Here is a 25,822-nt window from a genome sequence, read left to right as displayed (position 1 = left end):
ACAAGTGCATGGATAGGAAAGATTTAGAGGGATATGGGCCAAACACGGGCAAATGGGACTAGCTTAGATGGGCACCTTGGTCAGCATAGACGGGTTGGGACGAAGGGCCTGTTTCCATGCTCTATGACACTAAGAGAGAGAGAGAGGGAGAGGCAGAGTGAGAGGCTGACCATGGGATCACCCTTCCATGTGGGCTGATGGTATAGTGGAGGAAATAACAATGCTTTGTGAGCCTTAAGCACTGAAGGAATGGAACAGAATTACTATAATTCATATGGACCATCACCAAAGGGAATGTTAGGGTTGCATAGAAACTTAAAAGAGAGACAATCCAGAAAAGTGGACACAGTTTTTTGTCCAAGGTTTGTAGCTGTGATCAGCAAGGTTTATTAGCAAAGTCTTGAACTGGGTCATTGAGATTTTAAACCTTGTGGATGGTGCAATGATTAAAGTATATTTTTGGTTTTATTTACACCTGTTCAGTATCTTGGAGCCAAAGATGACTGCAAGGAATTAAAATGGAGAACCAATTATTGTCTGTGGATGTGAACAAACACTGAGTATTGTCACAAGAGTAGATGCCAGACAGCCGTGTATGGGTTTCAGTGAGATCATAGCCAAAGAGTATTTGCTGTTAGCATAGTTAAGTATAAATGTACAATGATCAGAGAATGTCAAATATTTAGAAGCTTGTTTTCTTATTGACAGAATCAGAAGTAAATAAATATTTAAGGAAAGTGAATAAATAGATCAGTGAAGTATCCAGTGTTCCTCAAGGACCAGACTTAAAATTGGCAATAATACAGAATTACACTTAGATACCCAGAACCGCAACAGAACGCCAATGACAATAGTGCTGTTTAACACCATCAAAACAGCTCAATTGTTTATTTAATGTTATTGTGTCTTGAGATAATTACATTGAATGTCAGTCAAAGCTAGGCAAGCAAATCACTTGTCAAGGTGCTTTGTCAATCCAATAGTTATTAATATCCCATTACAGTTAGCACTTCTAAAGAAAGCCTCTTAAAATCATATTGCCCTAGCTGAACACTAATAGTCCTTGATTATATTTCTCTACTATTTATGAGCATTGGCAGCCCTGGTTTAATCACAAGCTAATTACACTTTTCATTTGGAACTGACACATGCTTGATGAGTTTGAAGCAACTTCATGAAAGTTTCTAACTTGACTTAAGTCTGTTTTCAGTTTTTGCAAATGTTTGTAAGAATGTAAGAAATGGGAGCAGGAGTAGGGCAAAGGACCCACCATTTAGTAAGGTCTGCGCCAGCTCAAAATGAAAAACACGATGATGCTGGAGGAACTCAGCAGGCCAGGCATCCTCATCTAGGATTTTCATCAGGATTTTCATCTAGATTCTTGCATCTGCAGTCCTTTTTTCTCCAATATTTCTGCTCTATCTCCACCCCTTCCCCTCTCCTCTTTACACTGGTTATCTCCCCTCTATCTTTCAGTCCAGAAGAAGTGTCAATACTAAAACATCGACTGTCCAATTTCCTCCATAGATGCTGCCTGACCTGCTGAGTTCCTCCAGCATCTTGCTTGTTGAATAAGATCCTGTGCCTCATCCAGAGGAAGCTATAGAGGCGGGTACAATTACAATATTTAAAAGACACTTAAACAGATACATGGATAGAAAAGGTTTAGAGGGATATGGGCCAAATGCAACCAAATGGGTCTAGCTCGGATGGACATCTTGATCGGCATGGAAGAGTTGGGCTGAAGGGCCTGTTTCTGTACTGTATAACTCTATGTTTCCATCCAATCCTCACAACTTCTGACAGACAAAAAAAATCTATCAATCTCAGTCTTGAATGTACTCCAAGGAAGAGAATTCCAAAACTTTCGATAGCGCAGTGATGCTGCCTCACAGCTCCAGTGACCTGGGTCCGATGTGTAGTGTCTGTGTGGAGATTCCACATTCTCTCTGTGACCACATGCATTTCCTCTGGATTCTCTGATTTCCTCCTACATCCCAAAGTTGTGCTAATTGGCCACTGTAAATTGCCCTTATTATGTAGGTGAGTGGTAGAATCTGGGAGGGGTTGATGAGAACATGTGGAGAATAAAATAGGATTCATGTAGGCTTAGTCTAAGTGGGTATATGGTTGTTGGTATGGACTCAGTGGACCAAAGGGCCTGTTTCTGTGCTATAATACTCTATATCTCTCAGTAGAAGCCCAGAACCTAATCATTGCATCAATGTTCTAGATTTTCCAACTTCTTGGCACCTAGCCCATCTGTGCCTCTCAGCGTCCTGACTGTGTCACCGAGATCAGCTCCCATTCTTCTAAACGCCAGTGACCAACTTAATTCGATCTCTCTACACAACCCCTCATCAATGAGCATTTAGGAACACAAACAGCAAATTGCAAGCGGGTTGGATTGCAAAAGTTAGGAAGTCTTGCTGAGGTTGTTCTGGATGTCAGTGAAATCTCTTTAGGATATTGATCACCCTGTCTTGATAAAGAATACATTTACCTTTGCATGTGCATGTTTATGCATCACATCAAGAGCCCTCTGTAAGACAATGTTGTCAAAATTTCTCACACTTTAAAAGTGCCCCCTTTTTCTATACTTCCTACCTGACATGTTCCCACATCAAAATCATCATAATCTAACTACCACCTTTTTACGCACATACTCAACCTGTCGACATCCAATTGTGTCCTCCCTACAGCTCACTTTGCCTTTCAGCTGCGTTTATAAACTTCCGTATATTGCATTTTGCCTTTTTATCAAAGTCATTAATATCAATTTAAATAGTTGAAGGTCCAATGCTGATCTCTTTAGAACACCACTGGTAACAGTCTGTCAACCTGAAAATGACTTCTTTACTTCTGCTATCTGTTCCTGCATTTAAACAATCCTCTATCCATGCTAATCTATTCACCCCATCCCTGTAAGCCTTCTTTTTCATGTAAGTAATCATTTTTATGAAATACATTATCAAATGTATTTTGAAAATTCAGATAATAGTACATCTGTTGGTTTTCCCCCTTATCCACTCTGTTGGTTTCAACAATTCTATCATGTTGTCACACCTGATTTCTCTTTCATAAATCCGTGTTTAGTCAGCCTAATAAAATTATGATTTTCTAATTACCGTTACTGTGTTCCTAATGATGGATTCCAGCATTTTCCCCAAAACAGATGTCATTTTAATTGGTTTGTGGTTCTTTATTTTGTGTCTCTGACTTTTCTGAAGAGCAATGTTACATTTGCGACTTTTCAATCCACTGGAAGGATTCCAGAACCCAGATATTTCTGGAAAATCACCACCAGTGGATTCTCTATTTCTGCAGCCACTTCTCTTAAAATCCCGAATAAAGGCAATCAAGTCCAAAGGATATGTTAGTGTTCGGTCCCCTTAATTTCTCTAATAATTTCTCTGAACAACTATTGAAAACTTTGAATTCCTCACAGTTATTTGATCCTCAAAGGTTCCATGTATTCTTTGTGTTTTCCACTGTGAAGACATATGTTTAGTACTTTTGGCTATTCCTTATTCTACTTTGTAATTTCTCCTGCCTCTGCCATTAAGGGGCCAGATTTACTTTGCTATACACTTTCCTTTCACAGCTATACATGTTTTACATGTATTCACTGAAAAGAAGATGAGAAACTTCATCTGTGAGCAAGAACTGTCAAGTATTTCCATTCCAGGTGTATGAAGCAGGAGCTCTCTTGCACCTGAGCTTTCCTTGTGAAGTCTAAGTTTCAACTGAGACAAGTGCACTTGGGACATGGAGCTGTAGAGTGTGCCTTACTCCCTGAATAGGAATGGACCACTTGATTTTTATTCAAGGTGGGAATGCTGTGAGCATCTGTATAATTCTGTGTGCCAGTTGAGCAGGTAGACATTTTGTTGGCAGCTACGAGCAGGCTACCAACAACAACCAAGCCTATCTGTTTTAGTAATATTGAATGAAGGATAAATATGGTAAAGGTATAATTTCCATGCTTTTACCATATTCAATACTATACCATTTCAATGCCGTAATTCCAAGCAAACTCATCTCCAGGATCTCTCTTTGCAAATGGATCCTTGACTTCCTGACCAACAGACCGTAATCAGTAAGGATAGGCAGCAACACCTCCAGCACAATTATCCTCAACACTAGTGGCCCACAGGGCTGCATCCTCAGCCCTCTACTTTACTCCCTATACACTCAAGACTGTGTGGCTGGATTCTGCTCTAAACTCCATCTACAGGTTTGCAGATAACACCATTGTAGTGGGCCGAACCTCAAATAATGATGAATCAGAGTGCAGGAAGGAGATAGAGAACTAGCGGCATGTCCTTTCAGGTGAGACAGAGATTCACCTGCACCTCCCTTAATATCATCTACTGCATTCGGTGCTCCAAGTGTGGCCTGCTCAACATTGGTGAGACCAAACGCAGACTAGGTGACCGTTTCGCAGATCACCTGCGTTCCATCCGTAACTGCAACCTGCATCTTCCCATTGCCAGTCACTTCAACTCCCCCTCCCACACTATCACTGATACGTCAGTCCTCGGCCTCCTCCACTGCCAGGAGAATTCCAAGCGCAAACTGGAGGAACAGCACCTCGTTTTCCATCTTGGAACCTTGCAGCCTCATTGCATGAATATTGAATTCTCCCACTTTCGGTAATCCCCACCCCACCTTCCCCACAACCCTGCCCCCTGCCCCCCGCCCCCCACGCCCACCATGCTTTTTCTCTTCTTACCTTTCCTAGCTTTCTTTTCCCCTCTGTTTTCTTACCTTTTACCCATCCTCAGTGGATCTGTTCTCCCCTCCTCCCCGCACCTGCTTATCACTATCTCTTACCTGCATCTACCTATCACCACCCTGTGCCCACCCCACCTCCCCTCTTTTGTCCACCTCTTACTGCTCTGCTTTTCTCTCCTATATATTGGGCTTCCCCTTTTCCTATCTTCAATCCTGAAGGAGAGTCCCGACCCGAAACGTTGACCGCCTGCTTTTCTCCACGGATGCTGCCTGGCCTGCTGAGTTCCTCCAGCATCATCGTGTTTTTCATCTAGTGGCATGATGTCATGACAACAACCTTTCCCTCAATGTCAGCAAAACAAAAAAGCTAGTCATTGACTCCAGGAAACAAGGCAAAGCACACGCCCCGTTTAAATCAATGATGCTGAGGTGGAGATGATTGAGAGCTTCTAGTTCCTAGGTGTAAACATCACCAACAGCATGTCCTGGTGAAACCACATAGGCGCCATGGCCAAGTAAGTGTATAAGTGCCTCTATTTCCTCAGAAGGCTGAAGAAATTTGGCATGTCCCTGTTGATCCTCACCGATTTTTATATTAGCACCATAGAAAGCATCCTAGAAGGCATCCTATCCAGATGCATCACGGCTTGTTATGGCAACTGGTCTGCCCGAGACTGCAAGAAACTGCAGAGAACGGTGGACACAACTCAGCAGATCACGGAAACCAGCCTCCCCTCCATGGACTCTGTCTACACTTCTCGCTGCCTCGGTAAAGCAGCCAATAAAATCAAAGATCCCACCCACCCAGGACATTGTCTCTTCTCACCCCTCCCATCAGGCAGAAGATGGAGAAGCCTGAAAGCATGTACCACCAGGCTCAAGGACAGCTTCTATGCCGCTGTTATGAGACTATTGAATGGTCCCCTAGTACGATAAGATGGACGCTTGACCTCACAATCTACCACATTATGGCCTTGCACCTTTTGTCTACCTGCACTGCACTTTCTCTGTAACACTATATTCTGCATTCTGCTATTACTTTTCCCTTGTACTACTCAATGTATTGATGTTGTGAAATGATCTGTCTGGATGGCATGCAAAACAAAGTTTTTCACTGTATCTTGGTACATGTGACAATAATAGACCAATTCCAATTACCAATTGCCAATTTTCTTCGAAAAATGGCACTGACATCCACTAGGGGAGCAGATGGGGCTATGGATTAAGGTCTCAAGCAAAAGACAGCACTTTCAACTGTTCAGCACTCCCTCAGTGCTGCACTGGAGCGTCAGTCTAGAGTTTTGGAGTCATATCTCTGGACTGTGAGTTGTTCCTACAACCCTGTGACTGACCAGGCCATTGCAGACATTGATGTGAAATCGATAGTCAATTCTTAAGACTTTCAATCTTCCGTGTTTGTCCTTCAGCCACGATTGAAAGAGAATAGATTCTGCCCACTGCTTTAACCCAGCACCTTCCTGTGGAATGAAGTGGGAGAAATTGATGATGTAGGAATGAAGTAAATTCTGTTTACCCTCTCAGGTTCAATGCTAACTGTTCGTAATGAGCAGTTAATAAGCAAATCACTGAAGTGCAATACCTAATATAGCCTTGGTGCTAAATCTAATTAGATCACTGGATGGGAAAAGAATTGCATTGAGCTGTCATGCCTTCTTTGGTCAAGTATTTTACAGAAACTCATAGTCTCATTATGTGTGAAGAATGACATACCAGGGAGCTGACATCAGCCAAGAGACTAAAGCACAAACTCATGGGGTTGGAGCTAATATGTTAGTATGAATAGAGGATTGATTAATGTAGAGAAAACAATAGGAATAAATAAGAATTGGGGAATTCTTACTCGTAGAGTGCCCAATGAATCAGCATTAGGCCTTCAGATTTTATTAATTTATATTAAAGATAAATAAAATTATTGCATGTGTCCAAATTTGCTAATGATGGGTAGGAAATTGCACTTTGAAGAGGATGAAAATATTTTGCAAAAGGATATTGAAGGTTAAGTTTGGGAAGTCAAACCAGGGTAGATCTTATTCAGTGAATGGTCGGGGCCTTGGGAGTGCTATGGAACAGAGGGATTGAACAGTACAAGTACATAATATGCTGAAAGCAGCATCATAGGTAGACAGAGTAGTGATGAAGGCATTTGGCATGCTGGCCTTCATAAGTCAGGGCATTGGGCATAGGCGTTGGGACGTTATGTTGCAGTTATACAAGATGTTGGTGAGACAGCACTTGGAGTATTGTGTGCAGTATTGTTATAGGAAAGACATTATTAAACTGGAAAATGTGCAGCGAAGACTTACGAGGATGCTGCCAGGACTCGAGGGCCTGGTTTACAGGGAGAGATTGGGCAGGCTAGGACTTTATTCCTTGGAATATAAGAGATTGAGTGGTGACCTTATAGAGGCGTATAAAATCATTAAGGGTATAAGATAAGATCTCTTTATTAGTCACATGTACATTGAACCACACAGTGAAATGCACCTTTTGTGGAGAGTGTTCTGGGGGCAGCCCGCAAGTGTCGCCACGTTTCCGGCGCCAACATAGCATGCCCACAACTTCCTAACCTGTACGTCTTTGGAATGTGGGAGGAAACCAGAGCACCCAGAGGAAACTCACACAGTCATGGGGAGAACATATAAGCTCCTTACAGACAGCGGCTGGAATTGAACCCGGGTCACTGGCACTGTAAAGCATTACGCTAACCGCTACACTACCGTGCCTGCCCATAGATAGGGTGAATGCACATAGCCTTTTTCCCAGGGAAGGGGAATTAAAAACCAGAGGGCATAGGTTTAAGATGAGGGAAAGATTTGAAAGGGACTTGAGGGGCAACTTCTTCACGCAGTGGGTAGTGTGTATATAGGATGAGCTGCCAGAGGAAGTGGTTAAGGCAGGTACAGTAACAACATTTAAAAGACATTTGGATAAGTAAATGGATAGGAGGGGTTTGGAGGCATATGGGCCAAATGCGGCCATATAGGACTAGGTTGGTGGGCACCATGGTCGGCATGGACCAGTTGGGCCGAAGGGCCTGCTTCCATGCTGCATCACTCTATGACTCTATAATTATAAATAATGGCCAAGAAATGGCAGATAGAATATAATCTTGGGAAATATAAGGTTATTCATTTTGGTAGGAGGAAAAAAACGCAAATATTTTATAAATAGTATGCAACTGCTAAATGGTGGTGTACAGAGGGATTTGTCTGTCATTGTGCATGAAACACAGTTAACAGTTAGCATGCAGGTACAACAAGCAGTTAGAAGGCAGATGGTATTTGCTATTTGCCAGAACACGATGTCCTTTATTGAAAGGGATTGCAGTACAAACATCATCCAGTTTCGTTGTGGTCATATAGACCATTGGTGAGATAATAGCTGGACCAAAGTGTGCAATTTTGGGATTTACATCCAAGGAAGCACATGTTGCATTGGAGGAGGTGGATGTGGATTCACTAAATTGATTCTTGAGATGAGAAGTTGCTCCCTGGGAGAACTTGAGTGGATAGAACTGTGCTCACTGGAGTTTAGAAGAATGAGAGGTGATGTAAATAACACTGATCTTAAGAGGCCTTGACATAGTAGATGCCAAGAGGCTACTGCCCCCCATTGGAGAGTTTGGAGCTCATAAGTGTAGTCTCAGGTGTTAGCTATCTAGGAATTTAAAGGGAAGACATTCAGAACATAGAACATATAACAGCACAGCACAGGAACAGGCCCTACAGCCCATGATGTACCAAACTAATTAAACTAGTAATTAAATGCCTAACAATGGTAATTAAACAATAGTAATTAAATGAATCCCTTCTGCCTACACAATGTTCATATCCCTCCATTCTCTGCACATTCATGTCCCTAAGAGCCTCTTAAACACCTCTGTCATATATTACTCCACTACCACCCCTGGCAGTGCATTCCAGGCACCCATCCCTCTCCGCACTCATACAGAGAGCTGACTGAGCCAATTCCAGGCCTCAAATGGGCCAGTCATTGAGTAAATCCAAGGCTAAAGTCGACAGATTTTTTTGACCCAAGCGTAAGCAGTGGCTACGAGGTCAGATGGAAAAGTGAACAAGGCAAAAGATCAGCCGAAGTACCCATCCTTTCTACTTCTTATGTACTTAGCACAAGTCAGAGAACAGAAGAGACAAAATAATGAGAACAACAAAAAAACACAGGTGTCAATTTTCCACCACTCTAAGATGTGTGCTGCAGCCATCTCAGCTCCATACTCAGTACAACAAATGGCACGAACCCATGTCACAGAACACCTCCATATCATGTGACATTGCAACATCTGTGAAAATTCCCCATTGCACAGGCTCACCATATGGCTTCAGTTTTCAAACTCATCTTCAGTCAAAATCAGCCAGCTTTAAGAGGTAGAGGCTCAGGAGTGTGTGTGTGTGTGTGTGTGTGTGTGTGTGTGTGTGTGTGTGTGTGTACGCGCGTGTGTGCGCATGTGTGCATGCGTGTGTATTTGTGTAATTGGGTGAGTCAGACTCACACAGCTCACTTGTCCTTTGAATCATGTGCTAAATGTCACAACTAGGTTTATTTCTCAGTTGAACGAAAGATGACTTCACACAACCTTATCAAATCACTCAAGAAATGTCTCAAAGCACATCATATGACTTTGAGGTGCAATTTAGGCAAATTATATAAAAAATACTTCGAACACATATGAAGGGAATGACCTTTTAATTTTTTTTGGCTATGTTTCTGAAAGAATTCCTTTTTTTCTCAGATATCCTGAGATCTTTAATATCTATCTAAGGAGACCTTCATTTGAAAGTGTCATTGAAAGCATTGCGAAACAAATTAATTGATCTTTGTTTTGTTAACAAGAACACAGGAAACATAAGGAGGAGTAGGCCATTCAGCTCCTCATGTGTGAAGGACTACAGTCTAGGGTCCTTCAGCTACTGAACATTGAGGGGCTGGGTCCGGAATGGAAGCCCTACAAACAACCGAAGTTTGTGTCACCACAGGGGACCACATAAGTAGCAATGGTGCTATATACACAAAGGTGTGTTTAAAATACTAATGTCAATGTACAGACTGAACGACACTACAAATGTAAAGCCATGCACTGTGATTTTCTTTTGTACTTGTATATTTTATTACAAATGAAGTTTGTTTTTGAAATGGAAAACAATTCAGCCCCTTGTGCCGGCTCTAACATTCAATGAGATTTATGGCTGGTCTTTCACCTCAGCATTATTTTCCCACTCTAACCCCATATTTCTTGATTCCACTATTATCTAAATTCCTATTGATCTCTTTCTTGAATATTCTCAGAGCCTGAGCCCCCACAGCCCTCTTGGGTAAAGAATTTCAAAGAAGTGTGACCCTCTGGGTGAAGAAATTCTCATCTCTGTCCTGAATGGAATTTTGAGACCTTGACTCCTGGTTCGAGACAACCCAACAGGGGAAATGTTATCCCTGCATCTACCCCCTCGAGCCTCAGAAGAACTTTGTCCCCCGTACCTTCTACGGCAAAGATGCATTTCACTGTGTGCTTCGATGTAGTTGTGTCTAATGAAGATATCTTACATTTTAGTGAGATTGCCTCTCATTGTAAGCTCAGAAGAGTATAGACGCAGTTTGTTTTGTCTTAACAGCACTACATCCCTCCCATGCCAGGATCAGTCCGGTAAACCGTCCCTGTACTCCCTCGATCACAAGTCTTTCCTTCCTTGGATAGGGAGACCAGACCTATACATAATACCCCAGATGCAGTCTCGCCAGGGCCCGATACAACTGGAGCAAGATACTTCTACTCTTATACTCAAATCATCTTGTCGTAAGGGTTTTCTTCCTAAACGCCTGCTGTACCAGTGATTCATGTACAAGGTCCCCTCTGAACAACAACATCTTTCAAACTCTCACCACTTAAAACATACAGTACTCTATTTTTCTATTGGTGCTGTTGAGGGAGAACTCCCTCTTCCTCAGATAGTATCTTGGGATCAGTAATACTTGTCATTGAAAACATTGTACATCTGACTCTGGGCACTCCCATATTTTCTTATGACACAGAAGGCCCGTCGAGTTTATGTTGGCTTTCAAAGCAATCTCATCAATCCCTTTTATTTCCCTGTAAATGTGACTCTTGGTTCTGGGCAGCCCAGCCAGTCGAACCTCATAAGAATTTTGTTCATTCAATGAAATAACTTCTCATTCTTCCAAACTCAAGAGACTATCGTCCCATTCTGCGTAATCTCTCCTCATATGGCACATCCTCTATCCCAGGAATCCCTCACATTCCTATCACACACCTACACAAGGGGTAACTTAAAGTTTCCAATTAATCAACCAACCAGGATTGTAGGAGGAAAGCAGAACACCGGGAGGAATGCACACAGTAACAGGAAGAACGTGCAAACTCCACACAGACAGCACCAGAGGTGAGAATTGAACCCGGACCACTGGAGCTGTAAGGCAGCAGCACTACCTGCTGTGCAGCTGTGCCCAACCTCGGAGAGGGGGCTTGTGCCAACATAATCCATATATATCATTATATAAGATAAGATAAGATAAGATATCTTTATTAGTCACATGTACATTGAAACACACAGTGTTTCTTTTTGCGTAGAGTGTTCTGGGGGCAGCCTTTGTTTCATGTGATGACAGAATCTCACAACACAGGAAATGGCCAATAAACCTATCATTTCCAGTGTTGGCTGTGTGAGGAACTATCTAATTAGTCCCCTCCCTTCACCCTGTAAGTTATTCCTCGTCCAACTGACTTTTGAAAGTTCCTTTGAGTTTGATTCCTCCATTATTCCCAGTAGTGCTTCCAAGATCTTAACAACTCTAAATGCAAATAAATTTCTCTTTATTTTCCATCTAGTTCTTTTGCTCATTATGCACATTGATGACTTCCAATTACTGACCGACTGACCAAAAGTAATGATTTCACTATATTTAGAGATGTACAGTCTTAGGGTCATACATGGTGTACCAGTTATTAAATCTTTGAAGTTGACAAGCCATGTTGAGAGAGCAGTTACAGAGTCACAGAGAGTTAGAGCACATAAACAGGCTCTTTAGCCCATCAAGTCTGTGCCAACCCACTTACAACAATCTAACATTGATCCCATTTATTCCCCCAGCATTCCCATCAACTCCCCCCAGATTCTATCACTCAATAATGCACTATGGACAATTTCCAGCAGCTATTTAATCCACCAACTCCCAAGTCCTTGGGATGTGGGAGGAAACCTGAGCACTTAGGGGAAACCCACGCAGTCACAGAGAGAACATGTAAACTCCACACAGCGTATGATCAAGATTGGACCAAGGTAACTGGAGCTGAGAGGCAGTAGCTTTATTAGCTGTGTCAGGATGCCTCCCTGTTCTATCAAAACCCTTCATTATTTTGAAGAGCTCTATTAAGCCTCCTCTAGCTATCTCCAAGAATCAAACCAGTGTCTCCAATCTCTCCACATAGCTGAACCTTCTCTTTCCTGTTGTCATGCTGGTAAATAAGTCCTGTGCCCTTTCCAGGACCTTCACACCTTCTTGGGGTAGCACAGTGGTGCAGCTGGTAGAGCCACTGCCCTACAGCGCCAGAGATCCAGGTTCAATCCTGACCTCGGGTACCACCTATGTGGAGTTTTCCCTGTGACCGCATGGGTTTCCTCCAGGTGCTCTAATATACTCCCAGATCCCAAAAATGTAAAGGTTAGTAGGTTAATTGACCACAGTAAATTTCCTCTAGTGTGCAGGTGAGTAGTAGATTCTGGAGGAAGCTGATGAGGATGTGAGGAAAATAAAGTGAGATTAATGTAGGATTCCTGTAAAAGGATGGTTGATGGTCGGCACGGACTTGGTGGGCTGATGGGCCTGCTTCTGTGCTGTATCTTTCTATGATTCTACAACTGAAGAGTGAGACCCAGGTCTCCACACTAAACCCAAACTGAGGTTCAACTGAGGTTCTGGAAAGGTGTGACAAGTTTTGCTGTCAGTGTCTCCATTTACAAAACACAAACTTTCCAGACTGTCTTATCGAGGTGGCCTGTCTTTGGAGGTGGTCTATCAATGGAGGCGTCTGTCTTTGACATATTTCTGAACTGCAGTGAATGTCAGAACCAGCGCGAAAGTCATTGCAAAAGTGTCCCAAAATGAATATGGAACACATTCACTGAGTCATGGTGGTGATATACCAGGGTTCTTACATTCTTATATAAGTATTAAACCATATCAAAAGTATTCCCTGTTCTAATTGCACAGAATTATCCTGATTATGTTTCAAACATGTAAGAAAAAAATGTTGGCACACTGCTCATAACTAAGAGAATATGATTTTCTTTATTTTCTCTTTTTTTAATATAGTTATTCACTGACTAGATTTGAGTGCAGCTGACAAGCCCACCCTTGAACCTGGTGGTGAGCTGCCTGCTTCAACCACGCGGTCTGTGCAGAGATGCTCCTCTCACACCACTGTTGGATGGGCAGTTCCAGACTTTGACCCAGTGACGAGAAAAGATGCAACACACAAGATGCCGGAGGAACTCAGCAGGTCAGGCAGCATGTGGAGGGAAATGGACGTCAATGTTTTGGGTTGAGACCCTTCATCTGGACCCCTCACCTATCACCTGCTTTCTCTCGCTCCACCCCTTCCCCCCACCTTTTCGTAGTGGCTATTTCCCCTCTTTCTTTCAGTCCAGATGAGGAGTCTCGACCTGAAACATCGACTGACTATTTCCTTCCACAGGTGCTCCCTGACCCACTGAATTCCTCCAGCGTTTTGTGTGTTGTTCCATATTCCAGCATCTGCAGTCTCTTGTGTCCCCATGATGAGGAAAGATATCTGGATGGTGTGCGACTTGGAAGGGAACTCAGAGTTGGCGTTGTTCCCACGTATTACTGTCCAAGAACTTCCAGATGGTAGATGTTGTGGGTTTGGGAGGTCCTGTCAACGAAACGGCGAATTGTTGATGTGTGACGTGTGAATGGTACTCACTGCAGTCTTGTAGGCCAGCAGTGTTTAAGTAACATTTGGGCTGTCCATCTCACATATTACATGAATCTGGATTGTGTGGATATTCTTGAGGGCTGCACACATTCATGCACAGACCTCACACACCTGTTGTCTCTCCATAGTTGGCTGAATGGCTTTGAGGAGTCAGGAGGAGAATATACAGAATACCCAGCCTCTGACACTGCTTTTGCAGCTAAAGAATTTATAGGGCCAGTTTGCTAAAGTCCCTAGTGACCCTCAAAATGATGAGGGAGAATTTGAGTATGATAATACCAAATCAACCAAGACCACTGGTACAAGAGGCCTTCTTCGTCCTGAAGAAGTGTCCTGACCCGAAACGTAGACCGCCTGCTTTTCTCCACGGATGCTGCCTGGCCTGCTGAGTTCCTCCAGCATCGTAGTGTTTTTCATCTAGATTCAAGCATCTGCAGTCCTTTGTTTCTCTCGCCTATGTGAAACTAGATTTCCTACACTGACCCGTCAAGCATTCCCAGATTAGGGAAGTCTGCTTAGACATGAATGAGTTAAAAACAATGCATGAATCAATCCAGAAATGGCAGAAGGTGAGATCAAGTCATGTCTGTTCTAGAGCTGTTTTTATCTGGTTTACATAGCAGCTTTCCTTAGCAACAAGCCCAGGTTAACGAATGCTTCAGGTGGATTGCCATCCAAGCCAATGAGTCTGTGATAAGAACTCTCGTGACAAAGTGGCAACAATATAAAACAACTTAAAGTGATAAATGCTGATATTTCCAATCTGACATTCTTGTTCCTCAAAGATTATCACAATGCATGATAATGGTATTAGCAAAATTTGTACTGTGAAATATTTATACAAGGATCATTAACCATTAAAGATTTTGACATTTTCTTGGTAATAAGCATTTTAAAGAAATCTTTTCAAATTTTAGTGGTAAAATACTTCATATAACAAAAGCAATGGACAGCAGCCATGCAAAAAACCTCATTTGAACCAAAGGACATGCAGTTTCTGAGAGATGTTTAGACCTGGTGTCAGTGTGACTTTACTTTGCTGCAGCACAGTTTCCATGTATGCTGTTGCTTTCACATAAGGCTGAATAAGTATGTCACCAATAGTCAGATTTATACAGTCATTGCATCTTACGAGTCGTACAACATGGAAACAGGCCCTTCAGCCCAACTTGTCCATGCTGGCTGAGATGCCGTTCTATGCTAACCCCATTTTCCTGCATTTGTCCCATATCCCTCTACTCCTTTACTATCCATGTACCTGTTCAAATATTTTTTTAACCACTGTAGTTGTACCTGCCTCTTCCACCTCCTCTGGCAGGTTGTTCCATCTACCCACAACCCTCTATGTGGAAAAACTTGCTTCTCAGATCTCCTTTAAGTAATTCCCCCACACCTTAAACCCAGTTTTAGTCTCCCGTAGGCTTGGACAAAGATTGGGACTAAAAAAACTCGACCCTATCTATGCTCCTCATGATTTTACAGACCTCTATAAGGTCACCCCTCAGCCCCCTGTTCCCCAGTGAGAACAATCCTAGCCTGTCCAACCTCTCCTTGTAACTAAAACCCTCCATTCCAGGCAATATCCTCGTGAAACTCTTCTGCACTCTTTTTTGTGTTTTCGAAACTGTGGTGACCAGAAATGCACACAGTATTCCAAGTGAGGCCTGACCAAAGGCCTGTACATCTGGAACATGATGTCCCAACTCAGGTACTCAATATCCCCGCCTATGAAGGCAAGCAAGCTAAATGCCTTTTACTACCCTATCCACCTGTGTTGCCACTTTCAGAGAGCTATGAACTTGCACCCCAAGGTACATCAATGCTTCTAAGCTCCCTCTTATTTACTGTAGATGTCCGGCTAGAACTAGATGAACCAAAATGCATTACCTCACACTTGTTTCTAAACATGGCAATTGATTAAAAAATATTGATCACCCTTGCTCAGAGATTTGCAGGTTGTGCACAGAGAAAAGTTATTTCTGAACCATTCTTTCCCTCATGTCTGTGTCAACTCTCTGATCCAATTGATCCCACTCTCCTGCCCTTTCTCATAGCCTGAGAATGTTTTCCCTTGAAGTATTTATAAAGCTACGTGAGAACATTACTGTTGAATCTGCCTCCATCGCTCTTTAGAGTTTTGCATTCTAAATCACTGGAGTTCCTGCCGTAAACCTTTCTCCTCGGGTTTCCAACTCTTCTGCCACAAGAAGTGTTCTTTTCCTTATTTTCTCCAGCAAAAGAGTTTATGATTTTGAAGGCCTCCCTTCAAATCTCCTCTTAACCATTTCTCCAAGGAAAACATTACCAACTTCTCCAGTCTCTGAACAATGCTGAAGTACTTCATTGCTGATACTACTCCAACAAATCTCCTTTGCATCCTCTCCAAGGCATTCTTTCTTCCTAAACTGTGGCACACAATTTCTCATATCTTCTCGTGACATAGCAGGAGGCCATTCAGCCCAAGCTGTCTATGCTAGGTCCCATCAGTCCCATTTCTTTGTAATCAATTCTGTCTTAAATGCCCATCAGTATCCTCCTGCCAACCGCCGATATTAAGGGATAATTTACAGTAGCCAATTAACCGATCAACATCCTCCTGCCAACCGCCGATATTAAGGGATAATTTACAGTAGCCAATTAACCGATCAACACCCCTGTCTTTGAGATGTGAGAGGGAACTGCAGCACCCTGGTGGAGCCACATGTGGTCACAGGGTGAATATGCAAACTCCACACAGACAGCACCTGTGACAGGATCAAATCTGGGTCACTGGAGCTATACCACCGATTTAATATTGGCAGTCCCTGGGCTACGTAAGTGTTCTGTCTCTGAGAACCGTCCATAAGCTGAATTCTCCTGAATCAGAGCTGTCCATTTTCTAGAGTAACCCACATTGTTTTGCCCTACATATGCTATAATTTCATTTCATTTGAATATTCACCCTAACACAATCCGTAAGTAAACTAATAGAATATACACTGTATCCAATCATCAATGAATAACATTCTATTATTATTATTTCTAGCTTGAAAAAATGTTTTAAAAATGTATGGGAGAATTTGGGTAAAGTCAGATTTCTGTAACTCAGGTTGTCTGTAACCCGGCGAGCCCGTGTCCTAGATTCCAGGAGCACCTCCATGTTGCTTTAGAACTGTTTAATGTAACTTCCTTGTTTTTGGCTCAATTATTAAAGCCGTGCACTGTTTTAACAGCATTCTCAATGAGTCCTGCAGACAACTATACAAATTAGGAGCAGTAGCAGTCAATTTGGCCCTGTGAACCTGCTTCACCTTTCAATAATATCATGACTGATCTGATCATAACCTTAACTCTGAATAGCACCTGTTCCCCAGTAACCTTTCATTCCCTTGCCTATCACTATCAAAAAACTTTTTGCACATCACCCAGATATAAGGACACAAGAAACAGGAGCAGAAGTAGGTCATTTGGCCCTCTGAACATGCTCTATCATTCACCAAGACCCACGGCTGATCAATCTTTGCACCATTTTACTTCACTGTCCCCATATCCCTCGATTCCCTTCTTACCCAGAAATCTATCAATCTCCATTTTGGAAAAAGCTCCACGACTGAGACTTCACACCCTTCCAGGGCAGAGAATTCAGAACATTCAGCAATCTTTGCAATTTGTTCAGCTTTTCCTTCTTCCTTTTGCCAAAATGAATCATTTCTGATTTCTCTGCATTAAATCTCAGTTTGTCTTCCGAAGCCTGTCCATACCTTCATCAATGTGCACTACGTTTTCTAGTTGCACAATATGTGCCTTATTTAAATATTTGACCTGTATAACTTGGGTCCAGATCCTTAGTTGCAACAGAAAGAGCAGTTGCCCTAATACTGATCCTAAGGTACACTGTTATATAACTTCCTCCTATCTGAAAGTCTGTTAGTCATTGCATTTCCCTGCTTCCTGTTCCCAAGACAATATTTTTCACATGCAGTGACTATCCGCTTAATCCTATGGGTTTTAATTTTGTTCAGATTTATTATGTGGAAGTATGTTATTTTAAAGGTTCACATTCACAATCCCTAATCATTATTTAGTTATGTTATTGACAAAAATGTTTGATGGATCATTTGTTCTAAACCGGAGGTGTATCATCAAGGAGGTTACATCCTCATTTTCTAATTTATTCTTGCTGTGTGGACACTGCTCACCCTGCTGGTGTTTATTGCCTGCCACTAGATGCCTTGAAAAGGACCTTCTTTGACCTCTGCAGTGCTTTGTGTAGCAGCTTGATACAATTGAGTAGCTTCTGAAGACATTGCAGCAGCAAAAGGTAACTACAAGGCAATGGAAGTGGAATGGTTTGCAAGCAAAACATTGCAGATGCTGGAAATCCAAAATATGATTGAAACTCTTAGAAATCAGCAGGTCAAACAGCATCTCTGGAGAGTGAAATGGAGTTAATATTTGAAGTCAATGAGATTTCATCAAAAAAGGGGGAGGGGCAGAATAAAAATGTTTTTTAAACCAGATCAGAAAAGGAAGAGAAAGTTCCTTACCTAAAGATTTCTTACCCATGAAGAAAAATCGCAGCATTCCATTGCTTTACAGATTCACGTGCTCAATTTAAAGTTACCTAATAAAAAGCATAGAATATTTCTTTGTGTTATGAATCAAAGTTTACATATATTTAAAACACCAGAACAAGCTGAAAAATTATGGTTTAGTGCAATGCTGGAGTTTGCAAAATTAGCAGAGAAACATATTTCTTTCTGTAATAGTCCATTTCAGCATTAATGCTGCATTTAAACTATAGTTAAAATCCACAATTATATTCCATTGTTAAGTATTTTATATGCTCCTTTATGAAAATCATATTGCAAATTACAATTAACAATCTGTTTTGTTCATGACATTCTTGTAATAACTTAGAGTGAGTGCACTGTTGGAGACTGACACTGTGATTGGTTAATGAGCTAATATAATAGAAAAACAGCAGTGTGGGATCAGTGTCTGGTAGGATTATGCACCAGCATTGAGTGTCACAGTACTACAGAGAAATGGAACAGGTGATTTATTCCACCATGTATTGAGAGTCTGATTTCAGTACTTCCTAGGGTGGGATATCAGAGCAATGTGCCAACATCTCTGCAGGTGAAGGGGGTGGAAAATGAAAGGCATAATCTGTAGAACCAACAGCCAACTTCAGAAAGCTTTGGAGAAGACCTGGGGGCAGATCTGACCACTCATAAAATAGAAGCTGCTACAGGAAAAAGTGGGAACCTCTCCTCAAACAAGATGCAGTAGGAAATGTCTTTGATCTGGAAAGCAATGAGGATATGGTATCTGGGATGTTTTATTCCCTTCACTGTGGTTCTGGAGACCATCTTAATTCTGGGCAGTCCACAATTTGCCAGCCTCCAATCCACTGCCCTCCCCAACTCACTCAAAACTACGCCACCCATGACCAAACCTGGATCAAGTCCAACTAACCATTCACTTTTGTCCTTGATGAACTCTGTTGGCCTTTGCTTGCAATGCCTCACATACAGCATTCTTTGATGTGCTTAAAAACCTCAATGGCCATAAACTACCCTCTTATTCCCACCCCTATGCAATGACTTAGATTGGGTGTCAAGCAAAACAAAAACTGCACATGTTACAAATCTGAAGTAGAAACAGAAACTGTTGGAAACACTCAACAGATCAGGCAGCATCCATGGGAAGAGAAACAGAGTTAATGTTTAGGATTGATGATAGTCAATGTAGCCAAACCTCCAGCCTTAAAACCACATACTTTCCTGTTTCTCTGGCTTTGTCCTCTTTTGGATCTTCCCATACTTTTGTCCCATCATTGGTGTTTGTGTCATCAGCCGTCTCGACCTCACTTGCCATACATTCCCTGATCCCTTCTACCTACATTCTCCTCTTCAATGATTTTTCTTTAAACCCACTTCTGTGACAGAGGTTTTGATCACTGATCCTAATGCCTGCTTCTTCTTTTGCACTCCCATTTTGATGTGACTGCAGGATGTTGTGTGCACAGTTGCAATTGAATGTGTATTGATTGCACTATTAAGGAAAGTTGTGTCATATGTCAAACTTGCAAGTTCACAACAGATGTCTTTTTGGCTATTTATTCATGTTGAATCCAAGAATATGATTGTTTTTATTGAGGGAATGATAATTCATTAGTAACCCTGTAATATCACATCTTGTTATTGCTGGTATTATGGACAAATCCTGATCTTACAGATTTGTTTGTGATCCAAACCATTGTTCTTACACTGGGCTCTATTCCAGCATTTAAATTCGTAATCAATTGCCTGTTGTTTGCACTCTATCATTCTGGCCAATAGTGTGTGGATGAGTTGCCATGCACTGCATGCTCAATGCTTGTTTGCTTGTGTTTTACTCTGTCTGGTAGAATCTACTTCAGTGGCACATTATCTACTCCCACTCTCTCTAGGCTAGTGGGTCCCCATCTCCCAGCAGTCCCTCTCTCTCCTGGGTCAATCTGTTCACATCTGCAATTTCCTCCCAGATGATTGAGTAATATTTTAATTTTTAAAATTTTCACTCCTCCTTTCAAATTCTTCACTCCTTCCTGCCTCTGTAACCTTCTTCATCTCTACATCCCTCTGTGATCTTTGCTTTCTTTTGATTCTGGCCTCTGGATCATCCCTGTCCATCTTGACCTCTTTCCTTGTCCTCTTAGACTGTCCCAACAAAGTCTGACATAAACTCATAAATAGGATCTCATCTTCTGACTAAATACATTACAGACCTCGAGACTCAACATCAAATTCAACAGTTTAAGATAACCAGTCTTTCCAGTTTGTTAGAGAACTGACCAGATTTGATGAAATGTCATCAGCTTCTAATGTTAAAACTCTTTCTCTCTCCCCACAGATTGTGCCTGATCTTCCAGCATTTTCTGTTTTACTTTCAGATTTCTAGCATCTGTGAATCTTACTTTTCAGCATCTGTTCCAAAAGGGTTGGGGGAGCAGATGGACCTGGGGGTGTCTGTGCATGTCATTCAAAGGGGCAGGGTCGATTGAGAAAGTGCGTAACAAGGCATACTCAATACCAGGCTTTATCAATTAAGCATTTAAAAGGAAGGGAAGTAACGCTGAACCTTACAAAAAGAATGGTCTGGCTTCAAATGGTCGCCCAGCTACAGGAAGGATGTCATTAAGGTTGTAAGGATGCAGAAAAGATTCACAAGCAGGTAACCAGCATTGGAGGGCTTTAGTTATAAGGAGAGGCTCGATTGGCTGGGACATTTTTCCCTGGAGTGTAGGAGGTTGAGGGGTGACCTTATAAAGGTAGATAAAATCATGAGGGGAGTAGATAAGGTGGATGGTCACAGTATTTTTCCCAGGGTGGGGAAGTCTAAAACTAAAAGGCATAGGTTTAAGGTGAAAAGGCAAAAATTTAAAAGAGACCCAAGGGGCAACTTTTTCACACAGAGGGTGACGGGTGTATGGAACAAGCTGCCAGAAGGAGCTTTAGAGGCAGTTACATTACAATATTTAAGTTTTATTTGGACGGGTACATAGGTCTAAAGAGATATGGGCCAAATGCAGGAAAATGGGACAATCTCGGATTGACATCTTGGTCGGTATTTATGAGTTGGGCCGAAAGGTCTGCTCCCATGTTGGATAATTCTATGACTCCATGACTAAAAGGTTTACAATAATGGTTCTTAAAATGAGGGACTACAGTCAAAAGGCAAAGATTAAAAAGACAAGGAATCTTCTTTAGGGAAGAGAAGGCTGAGGGGAGACTTGATAGAAGTATATAAAAAGATGAAGGATTTGGGCAGAGTAAATAGTGGGAGGTTGTTCCCAATGGTAGAGGGGTTATAGACTGAAGGTGTCAGGTATAAAACAAAAGGGAAAAGAATGAATAATGGCATGAGGAAAAATGTTTTTACTCAGAATCTGCAGATGTGGTAAAGGTAGATTTCAATGTGGCTGTGAAGAGGGAATTGGATAAACACCTGGTGGAGAGGAATTTGGAGACACAAGGGTCTGCAGATGCTGGAAACCTGGAGCAACACACAAAGGAACCGGACAGCGAGTCAGGCAGCAGCTATGGAGGGAAATGAACAGTCGACGTTTGGGGTTGAGACCCCTCCAGCTCCTTTGTGTGTTGCTGGTGGGGAGGAACTTGAAAAGTTAAGGAGGAGGGGCCAGTGGGAGGAACGAGAGAGCTATTCTGGTAGACGGCCAATGCAGACATGATGGGCTGAGTGGCTTTCTCTGTATTGCATCCATTCTATGACTCCTTGTGCACAGACAATACACTATTCACTTGATAAAAGAACTGTGTGCTTCTGTGCAGAGTCACACTGCTGTCTGTAGCTACAATTCTGCCATGAACTACTGGGGAATAACCAGCAAGCCCTGGGCCAGTTGAACACACACCAGGGAGAGGCAAGATCTGAATAATTATTTCCAGTCAGTTGGTCCTGGACAGAGCAGAGAAGGGAGATGCATTTTTTTGGGGAACCAATCATATAATTGCTTCCTGGCAGGACTGTCCAAAGATCAAGGACAGGATCCTTCGTCAGGCAGGGACATGTTATTCAGAAGGTACAGCCCAGAACTGGCCCAGAGATCCATTCCTCTGTTCTCCCCATACAAGTCCTCCCACCTTGCTTTATCCCACCCTGATCACACATCCTGCCATTCCTTACATCCTGGTGCCCTTTCCTAACATTCCCAAACTGCGCCCATATTATCTGTATCGATAATTCCTTGCAGCTATGCAATCTGATTTCTCCTGGAAGTTTGGCTTGTCACCGAACATTCCAATGAAGTTCTACAGATGTACTGTTGAAAGTATCCTGATTGGTTGCATCAATTCGAATGCACAGGAACATAAAAAACTGCAGAGAGTGGTGGACTCAGCCCATTATATCACAGGCACGTCCCTCCCCATCATTGGTAGTATCTACAGGAGACTCTGCCTCAAGAAGGCAATATCCATCATCAAAGATCCCCACCATCCAGTCCATGCAATCTTCTCGCAGCTACCATCGGGCAGGAGATACAGAAACCTGAAGTCCCACACCACCAGGTTCATGAACAGCTACTTACCTTCAACCATTCGGTTCTTGAACCAGCCAGCACAACCCTAATCACTATAGTTTAGCAGCACTTTGACCACTTCGATCACTTTGCACTAAAATGGACTTTGTTTTTTTGTTCTAGTTGTGTTCTTTCTTGTAATAATTGTACATAATTTCTTTTTAACTTATGTTTTTCTTGTGAATGCTGCTTTATATGGTGCTATGTGCCTGTGATGCTGCTGCAAGTAAGTTTTTCATTGCACCTGTGCATATGTGTACTTGTGCATATGACAATGAACTCGACTTTGACTTTAGTAACCAACTTATATTCATGCCCATTCATTTGGTGTTCCCACAGCAGAAACAGCTCTATGCCAGCCTAATCCAGACTTCTATGTATCTTCATGGACATCTCTTGATTCCTCAGCTGCTCAGTCCTGATACATATCTCTCTCAGTTCCGGGATCATCCTCCCAAATCTTCTTTGCACCTTCTCCTTGTGAAATAGAAGCCAGCCCTGATGGCCGTATTCCAAGTATGGACAAATCAAGATTCTATACAAGGGTAGCACAACTTCTCTGCTATTCAATTCTTGCCCACGAGGAAATAAATCAGGTCTTGGTTTATTTTCCGCCTTTTTTAGCTTGCACTGTTTGTTTTAGTGATATAGCTGAGCCCTCAAATCCCTTTGCAACTCTCCCCCATTTCAACAAGTATTCCAGGAGGATGTTGCCTTCTCACATTTAAGGGACAGACTTTTACTTCCGATACAATTTGTTTCCTTAGAATTATGATGAATGGAATGATGTGTTATTCAGGTTTGTGAAAGCAAAAAAACTGAATCGAGGCTTCATAGAATTTCTGCACAAAATCACATAGAAGTACAATGAAGAGGATAACTACAACAATGCGTTGAACTCATCTGAAGGTCCTCAGTCACAGTACAAAGCAGGGAAATATATCATCCACCAAATCCCTGTGGCATCACGAAAGGTAAAATAAAGCCAGTTCAGTTCTGGCCATTTGCTCTTTCCCTATCCTTGCTTTTCTGAAGACTGTTACAGTGGAATCACAGAAAGTAAAGCTCAGTGGTTTATAGTTCCGTTTCTGCAGTCACTAAGTTTGGTCACTGGTGTAGAAAAGGATGGTTGGGAGCAGGATTTTTCGGTCTGAGTTTGGTCAAGTTGTGATCTCTAAGTGAGATGGTAAACATGAGATTGACAGCTTGGAGACACAAGGGACTGTAGGTGCTGGAATCTAGAGCACAGATGCTGCGGGAACTCAGCGGGCCGGGCAGCATCTATGGAGGGAAATGGACAGTTGACGTTTTGAGTCAAAACTCTTCATCTGGACTGAAGAGATAGCCAGTATTAAAGGGTGGAGGGAAGGGGTGGAGCAAGAGTTGGCCAGAGACTGACAGCTTAGTTGAGGTCAGTAGATTTTATCTTCAACCTCCCACTTCAGGAGCAGAAATATCTCAGATGACATTTCAGTGAATATGGTGGTGTTCCCCATCGCTTCCGGTGAACACATGGCCAGGTTGGGGTTGTGACTTGCCTATTGCCAAGCTGGCCACCTTCTGACTGGCTATCCCTCACCAGAAGTTGGAATTTCCTGTCCTTTTCTCAATGGGCAGCCACCACCCCAGCTCCACCATTCAGTGATACAGCTCCACCAACATTAGAGACCTTTCCCAGGTCTCTAGCTTAATCTGGGACTCCTGGTGCTGCAGGAGTGGTAGATGGCAGAAGTGAATTCGGTGAGCACTGCCCATTTACTTATTTGTCCAAAATACCAGCCAACAGAACAGAGGCATTTTGAGCAAACAATCAAATGAAAGCAGAAGTTTGCTCCAATTTTCTAAATAAAAATTTCAAAAGTGTTTGAAAACATTTTCACACTTCTACTTCCTTTGAGATGATTGATCTGGAAACCCCTGTGATGTCCTCTTTTGCATGCCCTATTCAGTTCATTAATGCAAGTTGTCACGCAAATTCTGGAAGCTATACCAATTCAGTGGCTACTTGGGCGGCCACTATTGCTGCTCTGGACTTTCATTGCGATGAATCCATGTATAGAGAGGTCGTCTGCATTAATAACAACCCGGACCTCCTCATCTATAGAGAATTAAAGAACCTCCTAAATGATCCCTCACTTTCCTGAAAACCTTTGTGGACAGGTCCACGACACCTTGTAGGACACAACAATGCAGCAACTTGGGGAAGGGCATGAAATTGAACCACAATACAGAATAAGATAAGATAAGATATATTTATTAGTCACATGTACGTTGAAACACACAGTGAAATGCATCTTTTTGCATAGAGTGTTCTGCACGCAGCTGGCAAGTGTCGCCACGCTTCCGGCGCCAACATAGCATGCCCACAACTTCCTAACCCGTACGTCTTTGGAATGTGGGAGGAAACCGGAGCACCCGGAGGAAACCCACACAGACACGGGGAGAACGTACAAACTCCTTACTGTCTGACAGACAATGGCCAGAATTGAAACCGGGTCACTGGCCCTGTAAAGTGTTATGCTAACCGCTACACTACTGTGCCTCTCTGACCCAAGAATAAACCATCTTATCTCTGATCCAAGAATAAAATCTCCTTGTTTTAACTCCACGTCAGCCACTCAGAAGAAGAAATGTCTTAAAGTTGTTCATTCCTATTTGTGGAATCTTCCTATCCCCAATTTGGCTGCCAATTTTCCTTTGCCAGTCAAACCTGATTACTATAAAACTCTTTGGATCAACCTTAGGTTGTGCAAAGCTCTGTGTACATTCTTTTGATTCTAGATGTTGCTTGCTTAATAGATATTTCAGGCAACAACAGCAGGGTCATAGATGCCTGGTCCTTATCAAGTCAACCACACACCACAACAGAAAATGCCAGTCATCATTTCTGAATAAATGTTCTTCAAAATAGTTGGAATTGATACGTTGAACCTAGAGATGACATGAATCTCTCTCTTTGTATCCCCCCATGCCAACACTCCCACTCCCCACTGTGCCACAGATGGGGAACG

This window comes from Pristis pectinata, chromosome 29 (genome assembly GCF_009764475.1).
Source record: "Pristis pectinata isolate sPriPec2 chromosome 29, sPriPec2.1.pri, whole genome shotgun sequence".
Classification (NCBI taxonomy): domain Eukaryota; kingdom Metazoa; phylum Chordata; class Chondrichthyes; order Rhinopristiformes; family Pristidae; genus Pristis; species Pristis pectinata.
The sequence above is the reverse complement of the archived record's forward strand: the minus strand, read 5'-3'. Positions refer to the sequence as shown.